An 18,189-nucleotide genomic window follows, 5' to 3' on the forward strand; every position below is an offset into this window, starting at 1 on the left:
TTGGTATGTGATGGCTTAGCTGGTCAACCAGCATGACTGAGCTGACCAATCTAGTCGACCAGTATAACCTGTGTGATGACCAGCTTGGCTACGCTTGTCATGCTCATATGCCGTACTGGTAAATAGCTTAACCAGCTGGTTGACGAGCGTGGGGTATGTTTTCACCTGGATGATCAGATTTTCAACCACACTGACAATCAAAGACAAGCAGCAGAAACTGGTCTTGAGCTGGACTTTTCAGCAGGGAAGAGACCGTGTCAAACAGAACTGAAGCCAGGCCTTCAGTTCAGGCCTCAGAAAAACCCAGCTGTATGACAATCCTAATCCTATGAGATCAGTTAAATACGTTTACTACTAGTTTAAAGCAAGCATGCTGAATTCAACTGAACCAAGATTACAGACAGGTCTTTTTTCAATTCTCAGAAATCATTAGGCCTTCTCTGAAGACCTAGCAGGCTCAGAAGGTTCCCCACTGGGGCAAATGGACTTCCTCCTGGGAGGCTTAGTTGTAACCACACCCAGCTGCCTGCCGGGTTAATTACACAAGGGGCAAAATAAACGACTGAGGAGGCACAACATTTTTCACCCTGTGGACGGCTAATAAGTAAGTGATATTAGGCTAATAGGCTGTTTAGCATCAGTGCTAACTCAGTTCACTAGGACTAGACTTGCCTCATATGGATTTAAAGCACAGACCCTAAATGTTTAGCTATGTTTAAATCTTACCATTGAATAGCCAGCTTTATGTAGGGTGTAGTGTAGCACTGCAGGAGGGAGACAGCGTGGGAAACTTCATAAACACTGAAAGGAAAATGTCTTTGTTGTCTAAAGAGAAATGAAAGCAGGTCACAGCTTAGTATTAAGGGAATATCACTGATTCCCTGAACTTGGATCCTGAGTGATGCCATCATTTCTTAAGTAACTGTATTATTACTCCATGCAAGAAATCACCTCGTGGAGTCTCATTGATCATGAGAAAGGTTAAAAATCAGCCAAGAACTACATGGGAGGAGCTGGTTAATGATCTCAAGGCAGCTCGGACCACAGTCTCCAAAAAAACCCAGGCTCATGTCTCACGCCTCAAGTTCACCAATTTAGATATTAATGACTCGGAGAGAGACTGGGAGAAGGTGCTGTGGTCAGACGAGACCAAAATTGAGCTCTTTGGCCTCAACTCAACTCGACGTGTTTGGAGGAAGAACAATACAGAATATGACCCTAAGAACACCATCCCCACCGTCAAGCATGGTGGTGGATATTGGATATTATGTTTTGGGGTGATTTTCTTTTAAGGGCACAGGCCAACTTCACTGCATCAACGGGAAGATGAACGGGGCCATGTATCACAAGATCCTGGGTGACAACCTCCTTGCCTCTGTCAGGGCACTGAAAATGGGTTGTGGATGGGTCTTCCAGCATGACAACGACCCAAAACATACAGCCGAAGAGTGGCTTCATAGGAGCATATCAAGGTCATGGAATGGCCTAGCCAGTCTCCTGACCTCAATCCCATAGAAAATCTGTGGAGAGAGCTGAAGCTTCGCGTTTCCAAATACACGAGATGATCTGCAGAGAGGAGTGGGCCAAAATTACTCCTGAAGTGTGTTCAAACCTTATAAAAAACTACAAGAAACATCTGACTGCTGTGCTTGCCAACAAGGGTTTTGCCACCAAGTATTAAATTATGTTTTACTAGGGGGTCAAATACTTATTTTCTTCAATGAAATTCAAGTTAATTTTTATTTCTCATTTCATGTAATTTTCTCAGTTTTTCTTTTGATATTCTATGTGTCACTGTTAAAATAAAACTGGCATAAAATTACGAGACGTTTCATTTATTTTTTTGTATTAAAACTTTTCAGTGGAGTCAGTGGAGGGTCAAATACTTATTTCCTCCACTGTATATATATATAGAATATGTATAAGAAGTAGTACACAGCCTACACACAAGTTAAAGCATGGCAAAGGCACAGAGTAACCAATTGTAACTAATGTACTTAAGTACCCCCAAAACCCTGCCAGTAACCTGCATGAAAGTTGAGTCAAGTGGGCGGTGCACCTGCCACTGTGCAGAGCTGCTTACAAAAAATAATCTAAAAGAAAGCGTCACAACAAGAAAACCTTAACTTTGTCCCAAACTTAGCGTTTAAAGTCTGCTACAGAACATCTAACAAAGGCCAGACAAAGGCACACCTTGCCAACTGTGAAGCCGTTGGGGGATCTATCATGATTTGGGGTTGTCTTGCCACCAGTTGCACTGGCAGTATTGCACAAGTGGAGGACCAATGAATTCCACAAAGCACCAGCAAATCCTGGATGCAAATGTCAAACTATCTGCAACTATCTTGAGGAACATGGCATCTCAAATCCAGCATGGGCTACCTGGAGAGCCATAAACTGGAGCTTTTGGAGCTTAATCTAAACATTATAGGACGTTTCTGAATAGATCTTAAACGAGCTGTGCAGCAAGATGACCCAAATTCACTGGCACGTGTTAGTCAGTCATGATGTTGTGCTCAACCGAGAACTGGTGAGGCCACAAGTGTGGTGGTTACAGATTTGTGATTTGTGGCTTTGTAGCATAGATTGGGACATAACACAACACCTTCAAAGCTGACTCAGATATTTGCTTCAACTGAACTGGAAACATGGCGACCCGGAAATGTGACAACCTAATGCACAGCAGTGAGCGCTAATTGAAGCCTAGCAAACCAGTATCATCAGAATCAACAGTATCATCATCAACACATATGTAATGGTACTGTTTTCAAAAAGCTGGTGTACCAACTTTACTGTACCAAGACTCTGAATGTAATTGCAGACTAGTGGATTTTCAAATATATACGTTATACATGTGTTAAAGACATTTAGGAGAAACACTAACTCTGTTGTATTTGTTTAAGTGATAGTTTTGGTGATTATTTTTAATTTTAAGATTGTTAATGCCTGGTTATTGGAGTTAAGCAGTTTCACAGTAATTGGTATATCTATTTTCTTTTAAATACAGTTTTTAAGTACATGTTCAACAACTGAAGCTGAAGCCGGATCTTCTCTTTAGCTTACATCTGTGTCTGCTTTCACTTCTGCTGAGAGGAAACGTGGTTTGTATTGTGCCTACGGATGTACTACCGACACAACCAAGACAACCAGGTCTAATCAGTATCAGTGAAGCCTGAGTGTGCTGTAGACAATAATTACAACGTGTTGAGCAGATGTCTTTATTTGACAAATCAATTTGTCTACAAGTACAGAAAATGTAAAGAGACTGCAAGCGTTCTGTCATCCTCGTCTTGTCTTCTACGTAGTCCAGGCATGCAGGTGTTCAGCCTCAAGCCTTTAGCTTCAAGATCACAGAGGTGGGTTGAGTAATCTGGGGTCGTAGCGCATACTTGCAGGCTCCTATCGCTGTACTTGCAAGCCATCTCTTCGCCAAATCAGCATGCTGCCCGTCATTATTCGTATGTTGAGCTGAGCACAGCTATAAAAAGCCGCGGTTCTGCATTAAATGCCAAAACCTTTGTTCCATATTGTGAACTTGAGAAATTCATCCATGCTGATCATTCTCTAGTCTTAGAAAATCTAATTTGTCTAAGGGTTATTTTTCCAGCAGGGGATTAAAAGAGGTCCTTAGGAGCATATACTTCTGCACCACACCCATATTCCATACTAGGACTATCAGTACTGAAGGATCCACGATAAACACCAATTAATTTTCTATTGCAGAAAACAGGGGAGCCACTGTCCCCATATCTACCTGCTTTAGACAATATGAATTCGGCCTCACTCATATGAGGCTCCCTATTTGGATTTAGGCGAATGACTCTACATTCCTGCTTTTGAAAATGTCTAGAGTCTGTTAATGTATAAAAATATACATGATCATCTTCATGAACGTTTCCTATCTGGTTTTGTAATCCGTTTAAGAAAGGCCTGATCCGCAGTTTAAGAAAGGCCTGATCTCTGTCTGGGTAAGTGTTGCAACATTTACTGAATTGGGCTTCATAAGCTACCAAACCTTTTTTGGTGGGAAAGAGAACAAGTATGGTTGAATTATACTGTTCTTTTAGAACATGATGTGCGGTAAGGACCCACCCGTCTCCGTAGTAGGCCCCTAAACCACTAATAATGACTTCTTTATCATTCATTATTTTTATAATGCATGGAGTATCAGTTGCTATTTGTAGTTTATTGGGAATAAATGGTGTAATTGTTTTGTTTTCATAATAAATGGGTCCATTTGACATGTAGTAGTAGAATAGTAGTTGATCTCCAAAAAAACTTTGAATCATTTTCAAACAATGAATCATTTTAGAAACTTAGAAATATCACAAAGGGATAGGATGAACTGTGGAATGTATAAATAAATATAGTTGAAGTATTGCAAAATTAGTTTACAAATTTAAGTTGCTTCAATTAGCTTGATGTTAAGTTGATGTCAGGTTAAAATGATGGAATCCTGTAAAAACAGAAATAATAAGACTGCAACTGCCTAGATTGACCATTAATTTAAAGAATATACATTTTCTTTTCTTCTTCTCTGCACAGAAATACAAGTATACAACAGTAGTATAGAGTTTCATAAGAACTTCCATAAGAATACAAAGTTGTCCTTTGTAGTTAGTATTAGTGTTATCCTGCCATAGAGTAATTACCCGAGCCTCACCACAGGTCATGACATGTTGTGCAAATTACAAATAAATCCTGACCTAATTTAACTATAAAAGGTTAAAGAATGAAACACTAATTCTTTTGTGTTGGTTTAACTAATAGTATTAGTAAATTTTGCTAAAAGAAGATTTTATTGTCTAAGATAATTTGGTCTTGTTTAAAGCTATTGGAATTGAGCAAATACTTTGTTTTGGCTTAATGTGTTGATATAAATTAATGTATGTATTACATACAAAATGTTTTTTATAGTGTTTAAAACTTTTTTCACTTCCTCTAAGGAATGTACCCCTGGCCCTGAGACAGGTGACACATGAATACAACCAATGAGATCAAGATGACCAGGTCTAATGGTATTATTTAGTCTGAATGTGCTGTTGAAAATGATCTCAACGTGCTGAGCAAATTTCTTCATTTGACAAATTTTATTTGACAATTTTACAAGTACAGAGAGAAAGAACTTGTACGTTTCAGTTGTATTCTGTTCGCATTCTCCTCGCTGTTGTCTTCCATGTTGTTCAGGCTTTCAGGTGTTTGAATCAGCTTCAGCTTCCAGGTCATGAAAATGGATTAAGATGTCTGGGGTGTTTCGATGAAGCGAAGGTCGGCTCATCCAGAGCTCTCTCTTGGTCATTCCATCTCTGTACTTGTAAGCCGTTTTCCTAACTGATGAATCAGAACTTAACTTTGCCTACACCCAGTTTTCTTCAGAAATCCCAAACAACTGATCAAACAACAGGTCAAACCAATTTCTTTCCACAGGGAGTACCCAGGGGTTCATTTCAGGATAAATTTCTGTAACACGCCCATACTCTAAATTACACCTAGCATTACTAAAGGCTCCACGATACATGCCAACCCATTTCCCATTACAGAAAACAGGGGAGCCACTGTCCCCATTTATACCTGCTTTAGACAATATGAATTCGGCCTCACACATATGAGGCTTCATATTTGGATATGGGCGAATGACTCTACATTCCTGCTTTTGAAAATGTCCAGAGTCTGTTACTGTATAAAAATATACATGATCATCTTCATGAACGTTTCCAATCTGGTTTTGTAATCCGTTACCCAGTAGATCAGTGTTTCCAAGCAGTTTAAGAAAGGCCTGATCTCTGTCTGGGTAAGTTTTGCAATTTTTACTGAATTGGGCTTCATAAGCTACCAAACCTTTTTTGGTGGGAAAGAGAACAAGTATGTTTGAATTATACTGTTCTTTTAGAACATGATGTGCGGTAAGGACCCACCCGTCTCCGTAGTAGGTCCCTAAACCACTAACAATCACGTCTTTATCATTCTTTATTTTTATAATGCATGGATTATCATTTGGTATTTGTAGTTTATTGGGAATAAATGGAGTAATTTTTTTGTTTTCATAATAAATGGGTCCATTTGATGTATAGTAGTAGAATAGTCTCTGTAGTTGTTCAAAAAAACTTTGAATCATTTTCAAAAAATCTAATCTTTTAAAAACAAAAGGATATGATGAACTGTGGAATGTATAAATAAATATAGTTGTATTGCAAAATTATTTTACAAATTTAAGTTGCTTCAATTATCTTGATGTTAAGTTGATGTCAGGCTAAAATGTTGGAATCCTGTAAAAACAGAAATAAGACTGATTAATAATTGACTCTTTTTAATCAAATAGTTCTTAACCAGTTGAGAAGTGAAAATGTAATTCTAGACAATAAATTGAAGCTAATATAATTGGCGAGAATTACATTACAATAATATGACCAGTCAAAACTAGATATGACTGGATAGGACTAGCTCACTGGCAGGTAGTGGTGTTATCTGTTGCGCCACACCAACCAGATGTGGTATTATTACTAGTAAACATTTAATATTTCATATCTGAAATAGTAATCCGAAATAATAATAATAATAAAAGTTATTTATAAAGCACTTTTCATATACAGAAGTGTCTGCAGTGTGGAACTAGTTCATAGTTAAACATGAAAAGTGTTTATTGTGCCGTTAAGCTCGCCACCATTACATAGTGGAAAGCCCCTGTATCCGTGCTAAAAGAAGCAGCGGTATGAAACCAAAAGGCATTTTAAAAGGGTTTTTTAACTTGAGACTTTTTCTAAATCTTCAGGTAATAATACTTCCAACATATCTAAGCTAAACCACTTTTATTATGTATAAAAATGAAAATCAGATCAATACTCAACATTAAAGTACACTAATCAAATTAGGACACCACTACCATTTTATAACACAGTTCCAAAAAATAAAGAATATATACTTTCTCAGGTACACAGATCTACTTCATATTTACTTCAGATATCATATTTCAGTAAAAGGTTTAGAAATGGCAGAGCAAAGCCAGGCACCTACCTGTGATCATCTTTGTCTGAACGCAAGTCAGGAAGTGCCTCTTATATTGAATGTGGTGGCCACCCCCACTCTTTAAGACTGGATTGACAAATCATTAATAGTTCAGGTTTTGAGTGGCACCTTCATGTCTCTGACTCTCTGAATACATATCAAACGAAATTGCTGTGATTCCACCTTTCGTTTAGGACTGTTTAGTGAAACTACTTTTAGGTGCTGGTTCCTCCGTTCTCTGCTTAACAATATTTGTAGATGTTCATTACATTCTATAGTTTCTTATAGTCAGATTTACAACCTGTGATTTCCATTCATGTCTGGTTTTGTAGACCGTTTGTAATGTGGTGCTCACTTAGAGCGGGGTTTGAACCCAGGCCGCCGTGTTGGAGGGCCGGCGCGCTACTGAGTGAGCTACCACGATCACGTGGCCAACGGGCCCAAGTGCAGAGTCTTTAATCTTAGAGCAGGTAAAACGGAAATGAGACATAAACCACCCGGGACTCGAACCCAGGCCGCTGCGTCGCGAGACCAGTTATCGAAGCGGCCAACAGAAGAAACGTAAAGGGGTGGATTTAATAAACAAGGAGACGTCACATCTAACGCGAAATAAAGGCGGGAAAACTAAGGACACCAGGGGAGAGCTGGCTACCTCTTTAACACTAGAGGGAAATACAACTAAGGGGCAAAAAGGATCTCCCAAAAGAAACCAGAAAACTGAGAAGTTACAGGGAAGACAGACACTCCTGCCTTCCTCTGGTACACACACACACAGACAGACACACAGACAGACACACAGACAGACACACACAGACACAGACACACACAGACACACACAGAGACTTGGGAGAGACACATGAAGGGATGTGACACACACTCAAAAAAAAATCAAATCAAATCAAATTTTATTTGTCACATACATAGTCATACACAGTATAACTTGCAGTGAAATGCTTTTTTGACAGTCTGCTCACATCAAGCTATACAATAAAAATCTACATTTAAACTTAACTAAACCTTAACTTAATGAAGTAAAGTGCAAAAGTGCAAAAGAAAAATAAAAATGAAGAAAATAAAAATAGAATAAGTTACATTTAAGTTAAGAATAGAATATAAAAATGAAAATATAGAAATATAAGCAAAAAAAGTACAGAATACAAATCTACAAATATATATACAGAGATGAAATAGTGCGTGTCTGTGTGTGTGTGTGTGTGTATATATACATACATATACATATGTACATATTTATCTGTATGTGAGTGTATGTGTGAGTTAAAAGAAATATTTTCATTGTTGTCCGTAGTGTGTTTTCCGTGAGCCATGGTTGTGTATTGTAGTGAGTGAGGGTCCAGTTTGTGTATGTAGATACTTTGATTTAGTGTCCTAAGTCCCTGTCCCCATTCAAGGCACGGATGGCTTGTGGAAAGAAGCTCCTCCTCATTCTCTCTGTGTTAGCCTTCAGGGTTCTTAAGCGTTTCCCCGAGGGCAACAGAGAGAACAGTCCATTGTTGGGATGACTGGGGTCCTTCACAATCTTCTTGGCCTTGGTCCAACACCGCTTCTTGTAGATGGACTGCAGGTCAGGAAACTCCATCCTAGTGATTCGCTCTGCTGAACGTCTCACTCGTCGTAGCGCTTGCCTGTCCTGCTTGGTGCTGTTCCCAAACCAGACTGTGATGTTCCCCGTGAGGATGCTCTCGATGGTGCAGGAGTAGAAGGATCGTAGTACCTTGGAGGGCAGTCTGAAGTCCCTCAGTCGTCTCAGGTGGTATAGGCGCTGACGAGCCTTCTTCGTTATGGTGTTGATGTGGCAACTCCATGACAGGTCCTGAGAGATGGTCACTCCAAGGTATTTGAAGCTTCCTACCCTATCCACCGCCGTTCCACTGATGTGGACAGGTTGGTAGCTCCTCTGCTGTTTCCTGCTAAAGTCCACAATCAGCTCCTTCGTTTTGCTGGCATTTAGCTGGAGATTATTATCCTGGCACCAGTTCTCCAGGGTTCTAATCTCTTCCAGGTAGGCCTTCTCGTTATTTCCTGAGATCAGGCCCACCACAACTGTGTCATCAGCAAACTTAATGATGTTGGTGGAGCTGGAAGTGGCTTTGCAGTCTGAGGTGTACAGCGAGTACAGCAGAGGGCTAAGGACACAGCCCTGAGGGGCTCCGGTACTGAGGGTGAGGGTGGGTGAGACATGCTTGCCTACCCGAACAGCTTGTGGTCTGTTAGTCAGGAAGTTGGAGATCCAGTCACAGATGGATGGGTGGAGACCTAGATCTTCCAGCTTTGTGGTGAGTCTTGAGGGAATAATAGTGTTAAATGCTGAACTGTAGTCCACAAACAGCATTTTAACATAATTACCCCTCCCAGCATCCAGATGTGTCATCGATGTGTGGAGAAGGTGAGCGATGGCATCATCTGTGGAATGGTTTGGACGGTATGCAAACTGAAACGGGTCCAGGGTGTCGGGCAGCGTGGATGTGATGAAGTCTCTCACCAGCTTCTCGAAGCACTTCATCATGACTGATGTGAGGGCGACTGGGCGGTAGTCGTTGAGGCAGGCTGGCTGTGGTTTCTTCGGGACAGGAACGATGATGGACTGTTTGAAGCACGATGGAACAATCCCCTGCGTCAGTGAGAGATTGAAGATGTCCGTGAATACCGGGGCTAGCTGATCTGCACAGGCTTTTAGGACTCGACCACAGATGCCATCGGGTCCCGCAGCCTTCCTGGTATTCACTCTTCTGAACACCCGCCGTACATCTCTCTCTGTGATGGTGAAGGCTCTTTGTTCTCTGACGTGCTCCTCTATATCAGCTGTGCCGGTGTCACTGTAGTTAACGTTGCCGGCTGCAGCATCAAAGCGAGCATAAAAGGTGTTTAGCTCGTTCGCCAGAGATAAGTCTGCACTTCCCAGTCCACAGGGTGGGCTCCTGTAGTCCGTTATTGTTCTCAGTCCCTGCCACAGGCTCCTAGAGTCGTTTTGCTGGAACTGGGACTCTAGTTTCCTCCCGTAGCGCTGCTTCGCCTCCTTTACCGCCTTCCTTACTCCATATGACGCAGACTTGTATTCCTGCATATCTCCGCTGATCAGTCCCGTGTTGTAGGCAGCAGTGCGGGCATTCAGAGCCTCCCGGATGCTTTTATCCACCCAGGGCTTCTGATTGGGAAATGTTTTGATTGTAGATTTCTGGACGGTGTCGTCCGCTACTTTCCCGATAAAACCCACGACCGCTTCCGTAAACATGTTGACGTCATCGGAGCTGCGCCGGAACATGTCCCAGTCCGCGTCATCAAGAGCGTCCTGCAGCGTGGCCACTGATTGGTCCGTCCAGCGCTCGACCTCTCTCACCACCGGAAGCTCTTGCTTCAGCCTTTGTTTATATACACACTCAGCCTTCCACTCGAGACTACACAGACACACAGACACACAGACACACACACCACCAGAGTCAAAAGATCCAGCAGCCAGGGCAACTGGATCTGTGTGCCTATATAACCTACTGCCCAGGTGTAGGGAATTGGGCTCAATCACTGGCTGGGGTGACTCGAGGCCTCCCCCTGCTACCAGAGCCACCCCTTACACCGTTACCCAGTGGATCAGTATTTCCAAGACTTAACAAGGTTGTGCAGTATTTTGTGAATTCAGCTTTGTGGACCAGAGAACCTTCTTCAGTGGGAAACCACATGACCACGAAGCTCTTTCATCTAACGCTATGCTCAACCTGCCCTGCAAAGATCTCTTCTTCTCCTTCGTGTCAATGGTGTTTCACAACCAGTCTTTAAAGTAAAAACCATCAGAGCCAAGCTGCTACAACATACAGTTATACTTAAGGGAAATACCTTTTAATAATTAATAAAAATATTTGAAAAAGATCAATAAATGTGTACAAGCATCCATCATGCTTCTTTTTTAACAATATGTGGAATGAAATGCTTATACCATCCAGCAAGACCCCAAAAAAACTCAAGACTGAATGGCTCAGAATTTTTTGTATTTGTGGCTTGATGAGACTATTTCCTAAAACATAAACTACATGCTTTGCAAGAAACACTTGGCAGGGTTTATGGTTAAGCCAACATCTTTAATACGCTGGATCACTGCTTGTCCTGACAAGAACATAGAGAAGTTCTAAATGACTGCTCACCCTCTTTACTCTTGGGTGTATGTCTTCTAAAGAGGTGTGTTGGCTCACCTCCCCCTGTAACACGTGGAACTGGTGTTGTAAGGACCTTATCTTTTGTCGAGCGCCCTACCATCAGAGCCGGGCTGCTTCAGAATACAGCAGGGATGTTGAATACCTTATAATAATAATAATAATAATAATAATAATAATAATAATATAAAGTAATTCTTTTATACAAGCAACCATCTCCTTTCCAGCACCTACTGTCTGTATACTGACAGGTGCAAGTTGCAACTTCAAATGATTTAGTAACCAGATGAGCTTTACAACATAAATACCTAGAAATACTTAGTGTAATTAGTGTAAACCAGCAGGTCAGACTGAACAGACTGGTATGACCAAGCTGGTCAATGTGCTTGACCAGCATGACCATGCCTGACCATGTCTGGTGAAGGTGCACGTATTTGTCGCTGTACTGTGTACAGCGAAATGTGACCTCTGCATTTTACCCATCTGTGGTAATGAACACACACACACACACACACACACACACACACACACACTAGTGAACTAGGGGCAGTGCGCACACACACCCAAAGCAGTGGGCAGCCAACTCCAGCACCCGGAGACAAGAAAGAGAGAGGGGCTTTGCTCAAGGGCCCAACAGTGGCAGCTTGCCGAGCCCAGGAATCAAACCCACAACCCTGTCATCAACCGCTGAGCCACCACTGCCTGTTGACCAGTTCAGCTCATGACCAGCATAGGGTATGTTGATATGTGATGGCTTAGCTGGTCAACCAGCATGACTGAGCTGACCAATCTAGTCGACCAGTATAACCTGTGTGATGACCAGCTTGGTTACGTTTGTCATGCTCATATGCCGTACTGGTAAATAGCTTAACCAGCTGGTTGACAAGCGTGGGGTATGTTTTCACCTGGATGATCAGATTTTCAACCACACTGACAATCAAAGACAAGCAGCAGAAACTGGTCTTGAGCTGGACTTTTCAGCAGGGAAGAGACCGTGTCAAACAGAACTGGAGCCAGGCCTTCAGTTCAGGCCTCAGAAAAACGCAGCTGTATGACAATCCTAATCCTATGAGATCAGTTAAATACGTTTACTACTAGTTTAAAGCAAGCATGCTGAATTCAACTGAACCAAGATTACAGACAGGTCAATTCTGTAATTCTCAGAAATCATTAGGCCTTCTTTGAAGACCTAGCAGGCTCAGAAGGTTCCCCACTGGGGCAAATGGACTTCCTCCTGGGAGGCTTAGTTGTAACCACACCCAGGAGGCACAACATTTTTCACCCTGTGGACGGCTAATAAGTAAGTGATATTAGGCTAATAGGCTGTTTAGCATCAGTGCTAACTCAGTTCACTAGTACTAGACTTGCCTCATATGGATTTAAAGCACAGATCCTAAATGTTTAGCTATGTTTAAATCTTACCATTGAATAGCCAGCTTTATGTAGGGTGTAGTGTAGCACTGCAGGAGGGAGACAGCGTGGGAAACTTCAGAAACACTGAAAGGAAAATGTCTTTGTTGTCTAAAGAGAAATGAAAGCAGGTCACAGCTTAGTATTAAGGGAATATCACTGATTCCCTGAACTTGGATCCTGAGTGATGCCATCATTTCTTAAGTAACTGTATTATTACTCCATGCAAGAAATCACCTCATGGAGTCTCATTGATCATGAGAAAGGTTAAAAATCAGCCAAGAACTACATGGGAGGAGCTGGTTAATGATCTCAAGGCAGCTCGGACCACAGTCTCCAAAAAAACCCAGGCTCATGTCTCATGCCTCAAGTTCACCAATTTAGATATTAATGACTCGGAGAGAGACTGGGAGAAGGTGCTGTGGTCAGACGAGACCAAAATTGAGCTCTTTGGCCTCAACTCAACTCGACGTGTTTGGAGGAAGAACAATACAGAATATGACCCTAAGAACACCATCCCCACCGTCAAGCATGGTGGTGGATATTGGATATTATGTTTTGGGGGTGTTTTTCTTTTAAGGGCACAGGCCAACTTCACTGCATCGACGGGAAGATGAACGGGGCCATGTAAAGCAAAATCCTGGGTGACAACCTCCTTGCCTCTGTCAGGGCACTGAAAATGGGTCATGGATGGGTCTTCCAGCATGACAACGACCCAAAACATACAGCTAAGGAAACAAAGGAGTGGCTTCATAGGAGCATATCAAGGTCATGGAATGGCCTAGCCAGTTTCCTGACCTCAATCCCATAGAAAATCTGTGGAGAGAGCTGAAGCTTCGCGTTTCCAAATGCACGAGATGATCTGCAGAGAGGAGTGGGCCAAAATTACTCCTGAAGTGTGTTCAAACCTTATAAAAAACTACAAGAAACGTCTGACTGCTGTGCTTGCCAAAAAGGGGTTTGCCACCAAGTATTAAATTATGTTTTACTAGGGGGTCAAATACTTATTTTCTTCAATGAAATTCAAGTTAATTTTTATTTCTCATTTCATGTAATTTTCTCAGTTTTTCTTTTGATATTCTATGTGTCACTGTTAAAATAAAACTGGCATAAAATTATGAGATGTTTCATTTATTTTTTTGTATTAAAACTTTTAAAGTCAGTGGAGGGTCAAATACTTATTTCCTCCACTGTATATATATAGAATATGTATAAGAAGTAGTACACAGCCTACACACAAGTTAAAGCATGGCAAAGGCACAGAGTAACCAATTGTAACTAATGTACTTAAGTACCCCCAAAACCCTGCCAGTAACCTGCATGAAAGTTGAGTCAAGTGGGCGGTGCACCTGCCACTGTGCAGAGCTCCTTACAAAAAATAATCTAAAAGAAAGCATCACAACAAGAAAACCTACATTTGTCCCAAACTCAGCGTTTAAAGTCTGCTACAGAACATCTAACAAAGGCCAGACAAAGGCACACCTTGCCAACTGTGAAGCCGTTGGGGGATCTATCATGATTTGGGGTTGTCTTGCCACCAGTTGCACTGGCAGTATTGCACAAGTGGAGGACAGAATGAATTCCACAAAGCACCAGCAAATCCTGGATGCAAATGTCAAACTATCTGCAACTATCTCGAGGAACATGGCATCTCAAATCCAGCATGGGCTACCTGGAGAGCCATAAACTGGAGCTTTTGGAGCTTAATCTAAACATTATAGGACGTTTCTGAATAGATCTTAAATGAGCTGTGCAGCAAGATGACCCAAATTCACTGACACGTGTTAGTCAGTCATGATGTTGTACTCAACCGAGAACTGGTGAGGCCACAAGTGTGGTGGTTACATAGATTTGTGGCTTTGTAGCATAGATTGGGACATAACAGAACAGCTTGAAAGCTGACTCGGATATTTGGAATTTGGATATTTGGATTTGGACTCGGAAGCCTAGCAAATCAGTACCATTTTTGAACACACACACATATATATATATATATATATATATATATATATATATATATATATATATATATATATATATATATATATATATACATATATGTACTGTTTTCAAAAAGCTGGTGTACCAACTTTACTGTACCAAGACTCTGAATGTAATTGCAGACTAGTGGATTTTCAAATATATACATTATACATGTGTTAACGACATTTAGGAGAAACACTAACTCTGTTGTATTTGTTTAAGTGATAGTTTTGGTGACTATTTTTAATTTTAAGATTGTTAATGCCTGGTTATTGGAGTTAAGCAGTTTCACAGTAATTGGTATATCTGTTTTCTTTTAAATACAGTTTTTAAGTACATGTTCAACAACTGAAGCTGAAGCCGGATCTTCTTTTTAGCTTACATCTGTGTCTGCTTTCACTTCTGCTGAGAGGAAACGTGGTTTGTACTGTGCCTACGGATGTACTACCGACACAACCAAGACAACCAGGTCTAATCAGTATCAGTGAAGCCTGAGTGTGCTGTAGACAATAATTACAACATGTTGAGCAGATGTCTTTATTTGACAAATCAATTTGTCTACAAGTACAGAACATGTAAAGAGACTGCAAGCGTTCTGTCATCCTCGTCTTGTCTTCTACGTAGTCCAGGCATGCAGGTGTTCAGCCTCAAGCCTTCAGCTTCAAGATCACAGAGGTGGGTTGAGTAATCTGGGGTTGTAGCGCATACTTGCAGGCTCCCATCGCTGTACTAGCAAGCCATCTTTTTGCCAAATCAGCATGCTGCCCATCATTAATCGTTGCATTAAATGCCCAAATCTTTGTTCCATATTGTGAACTTGAGAAATTCATCCATGTTGATCGTTCTCTAGTCTTAGACAATCTAATTTGCCTATAAAAAATGAGTAATATAATAATAATAGATCAAACGGGGGTTATTTTTCCAGCAGGGGATTAAAAGAGGTCCTTAGGAGCAAATACTTCTGCGCCACGCCCATACTCCATACAAGGACTATCAGTACTGAAGGATCCACGATAAACACCAATTAATTTTCCATTGCAGAAAACAGGGGAGCCACTGTCCCCATATCTACCTGCTTTAGACAATATGAATTCGGCCTCACACATATCAGGCTTCATATTTGGATTTAGGCGAATGACTCTACATTCCTGCTTTTGAAAAGAGTCTGTTAATGTATAAAAATATACATAATCATCTTCATGAACGTTTCCAATCTGGTTTTGTAATCCGTTACCCAGTAGATCAGTTTTTCCAAGCAGTTTAAGAAAGGCCTGATCTCTGTCTGGGTAACTTTTGCAATTTTTACTGAATTGGGCTTCATAAGCTACAAAACCTTTTTTGGTGGGAAAGAGAACAAGTATGTTTGAATTATACTGTTCTTTTAGAACATGATGTGCAGTAAGGACCCACCCGTCTCCGTAGTAGGCCCCTAAACCACTAATAATTACTTTTTCTTTAAAATTTGTAATTTTTATAATGCATGGAGTATCAGTTGGTATTTGTAGTTTATTGGGAATAAATGGAGTAATTGTTTTGTTTTCATAATAAATGGGTTCATTTGACATGTAGTAGTATAGTCTCTGTAGTTGATCTCCAAAAAAACTTTGAATCATTTTCAAACAATGAATCATTTTAGAAACTTAGAAATATCACAAAGGGATAGGATGAACTGTGGAATGTATAAATAAATATAGTTGAAGTATTGCAAAATTAGTTTACAAATTTAAGTTGCTTCAATTAGCTTGATGTTAAGTTGATGTCCGGCTAAAATGATGGAATCCTGTAAAAACAGAAATAATAAGATTGATTCATTATTGAGTCTTTTTAATGAAATAGTTCTTAACCAGTTGAGAAGTGAAAATGTAATTCTAGACAATAAATTGAAGCTAATATAATTGGTGAGAATTACATTAAGGATATGTTTTCCGTCAAAACTAGATATGACTGGATAGGACTAGCTCACTGGCAGGTAGTGGTGTTATCTGTTGCACCACACCAACCAGATGTGGTATTATTACTATAATATCTATATTACTATAATATCTCCAACATATCTAAGCTAAACCGCTTTTATTATGTATAAAAATGAAAATCAGATCAATATTCAACATTAAAGTACACTAATCAAATTAGGACATCACTACCATTTTATAACACAGTTCCAAAAAATAAAGAATATATAGTTTCTCAGGTACACAGATCTACTTCATATTTACTTCAGATATTACATTTCAGTAAAAGGTTTAGAAATGGCAGAGCAAAGCCAGGCACCTACCTGTAATCTTCTTCGTCTGAACGCAAGTCGGGAAGTTCCTCTTATATATAGAACTTTGAATGTGGTGGCACGTCCCCATTGGTTAAGACTGGATTGATGTTAACAAATCAGGTTTTGAGTGGCACCTTCATGTCTCCGACTCTCCGAATATATAACAAACAAAAATGCTATGATGCCACCTATCGTTTAGAACTGTATAGTGAAACTACTTTCAGTTATGAGGACAAAGGGCACTGGTCCCTCCGTTCTCTGCTTAACAATATTTGTAAATGTTTATTACATTCTATAGTTTCTTATAGTCAGATTTACAACCTGTGATTTCCATTTACGTCTGGTTTTGTAGACCGTTACCCAGTGGATCAGTATTTCCAAGACATTTTTAACAAGGTTGTGCAGTATTTTGTGAATTCAGCTTTGTGGACCAGAGAACCTTCTTCAGTGGGAAACCACATGACCACAAAGCTCTTTCATCTAACGCCATGCTCAACCTGCCCTGCAAAGATCTCTTCTCCTTTGTGTCAATGGTGTTTCACAACCAGTCTTAAGTAAAAAACCATCAGAGTCAAGCTGCTACAACATACAGTTATACTTAAGGGAAATACCTTTTAATAATGAATAAAAATATTTGAAAAAGATCAATACATTTATACAAGCATCCACCATGCTTCTTTTTTTAACAATATGTGGAATGAAACACTTATACCATCCAGCAAGACCCCCAAAAAACTCACCTTTTTGGTGATAGGACGAGCACAAGACTGCATGGCTTGGGTTTTCTGTATTTGTGGCTTGATGAGACTATTTCCTAAAACATAACCTACATATTCTGTTTCATGCTTTGCAAGAGACACTTTGGTTTATGGTTAAGTCAACATCTTTAATACGCTGGATCACTGTTCATCCCAGGAATTATTAAATATCACTACGTCATCAAGGTAAGCAGCTGCACACTTGCCTAACCCTTGCAAAACAGTGTCCATCAATCGTTGAAATGTGGGCGAATCCAATTTTGAAATTGATTTCCCAATTTGCTTAACAGATGTTGTAGGTTTTGGTACAAATCTCTCAATCTTACATACAGCTCGTTTGGAGTCCCTTCTGTCGTTACATCTAGGGAACGAAAGTGCTGACGATAGGCCTCTGCAGTGATTGAATATTTGTTCAATATGGCTTCCTTTACCAATGCATACTCATTCGATTCATCCACAGCCATGGAGACATAGACACTACTTGCCTTCCCTGTCAAGTCAAGTCAAGTGGGTTTTATTGTCATTTCAACTACATACAGAGTACACAGTGAAACGAAACAACGTTCCTCCAGGACCATGGTGCAACATAGACAGTGCATACAAAACACAA

Source organism: Salminus brasiliensis, chromosome 2 (assembly GCF_030463535.1).
Source record: "Salminus brasiliensis chromosome 2, fSalBra1.hap2, whole genome shotgun sequence".
NCBI classification, from domain to species: Eukaryota; Metazoa; Chordata; class Actinopteri; order Characiformes; family Bryconidae; genus Salminus; species Salminus brasiliensis.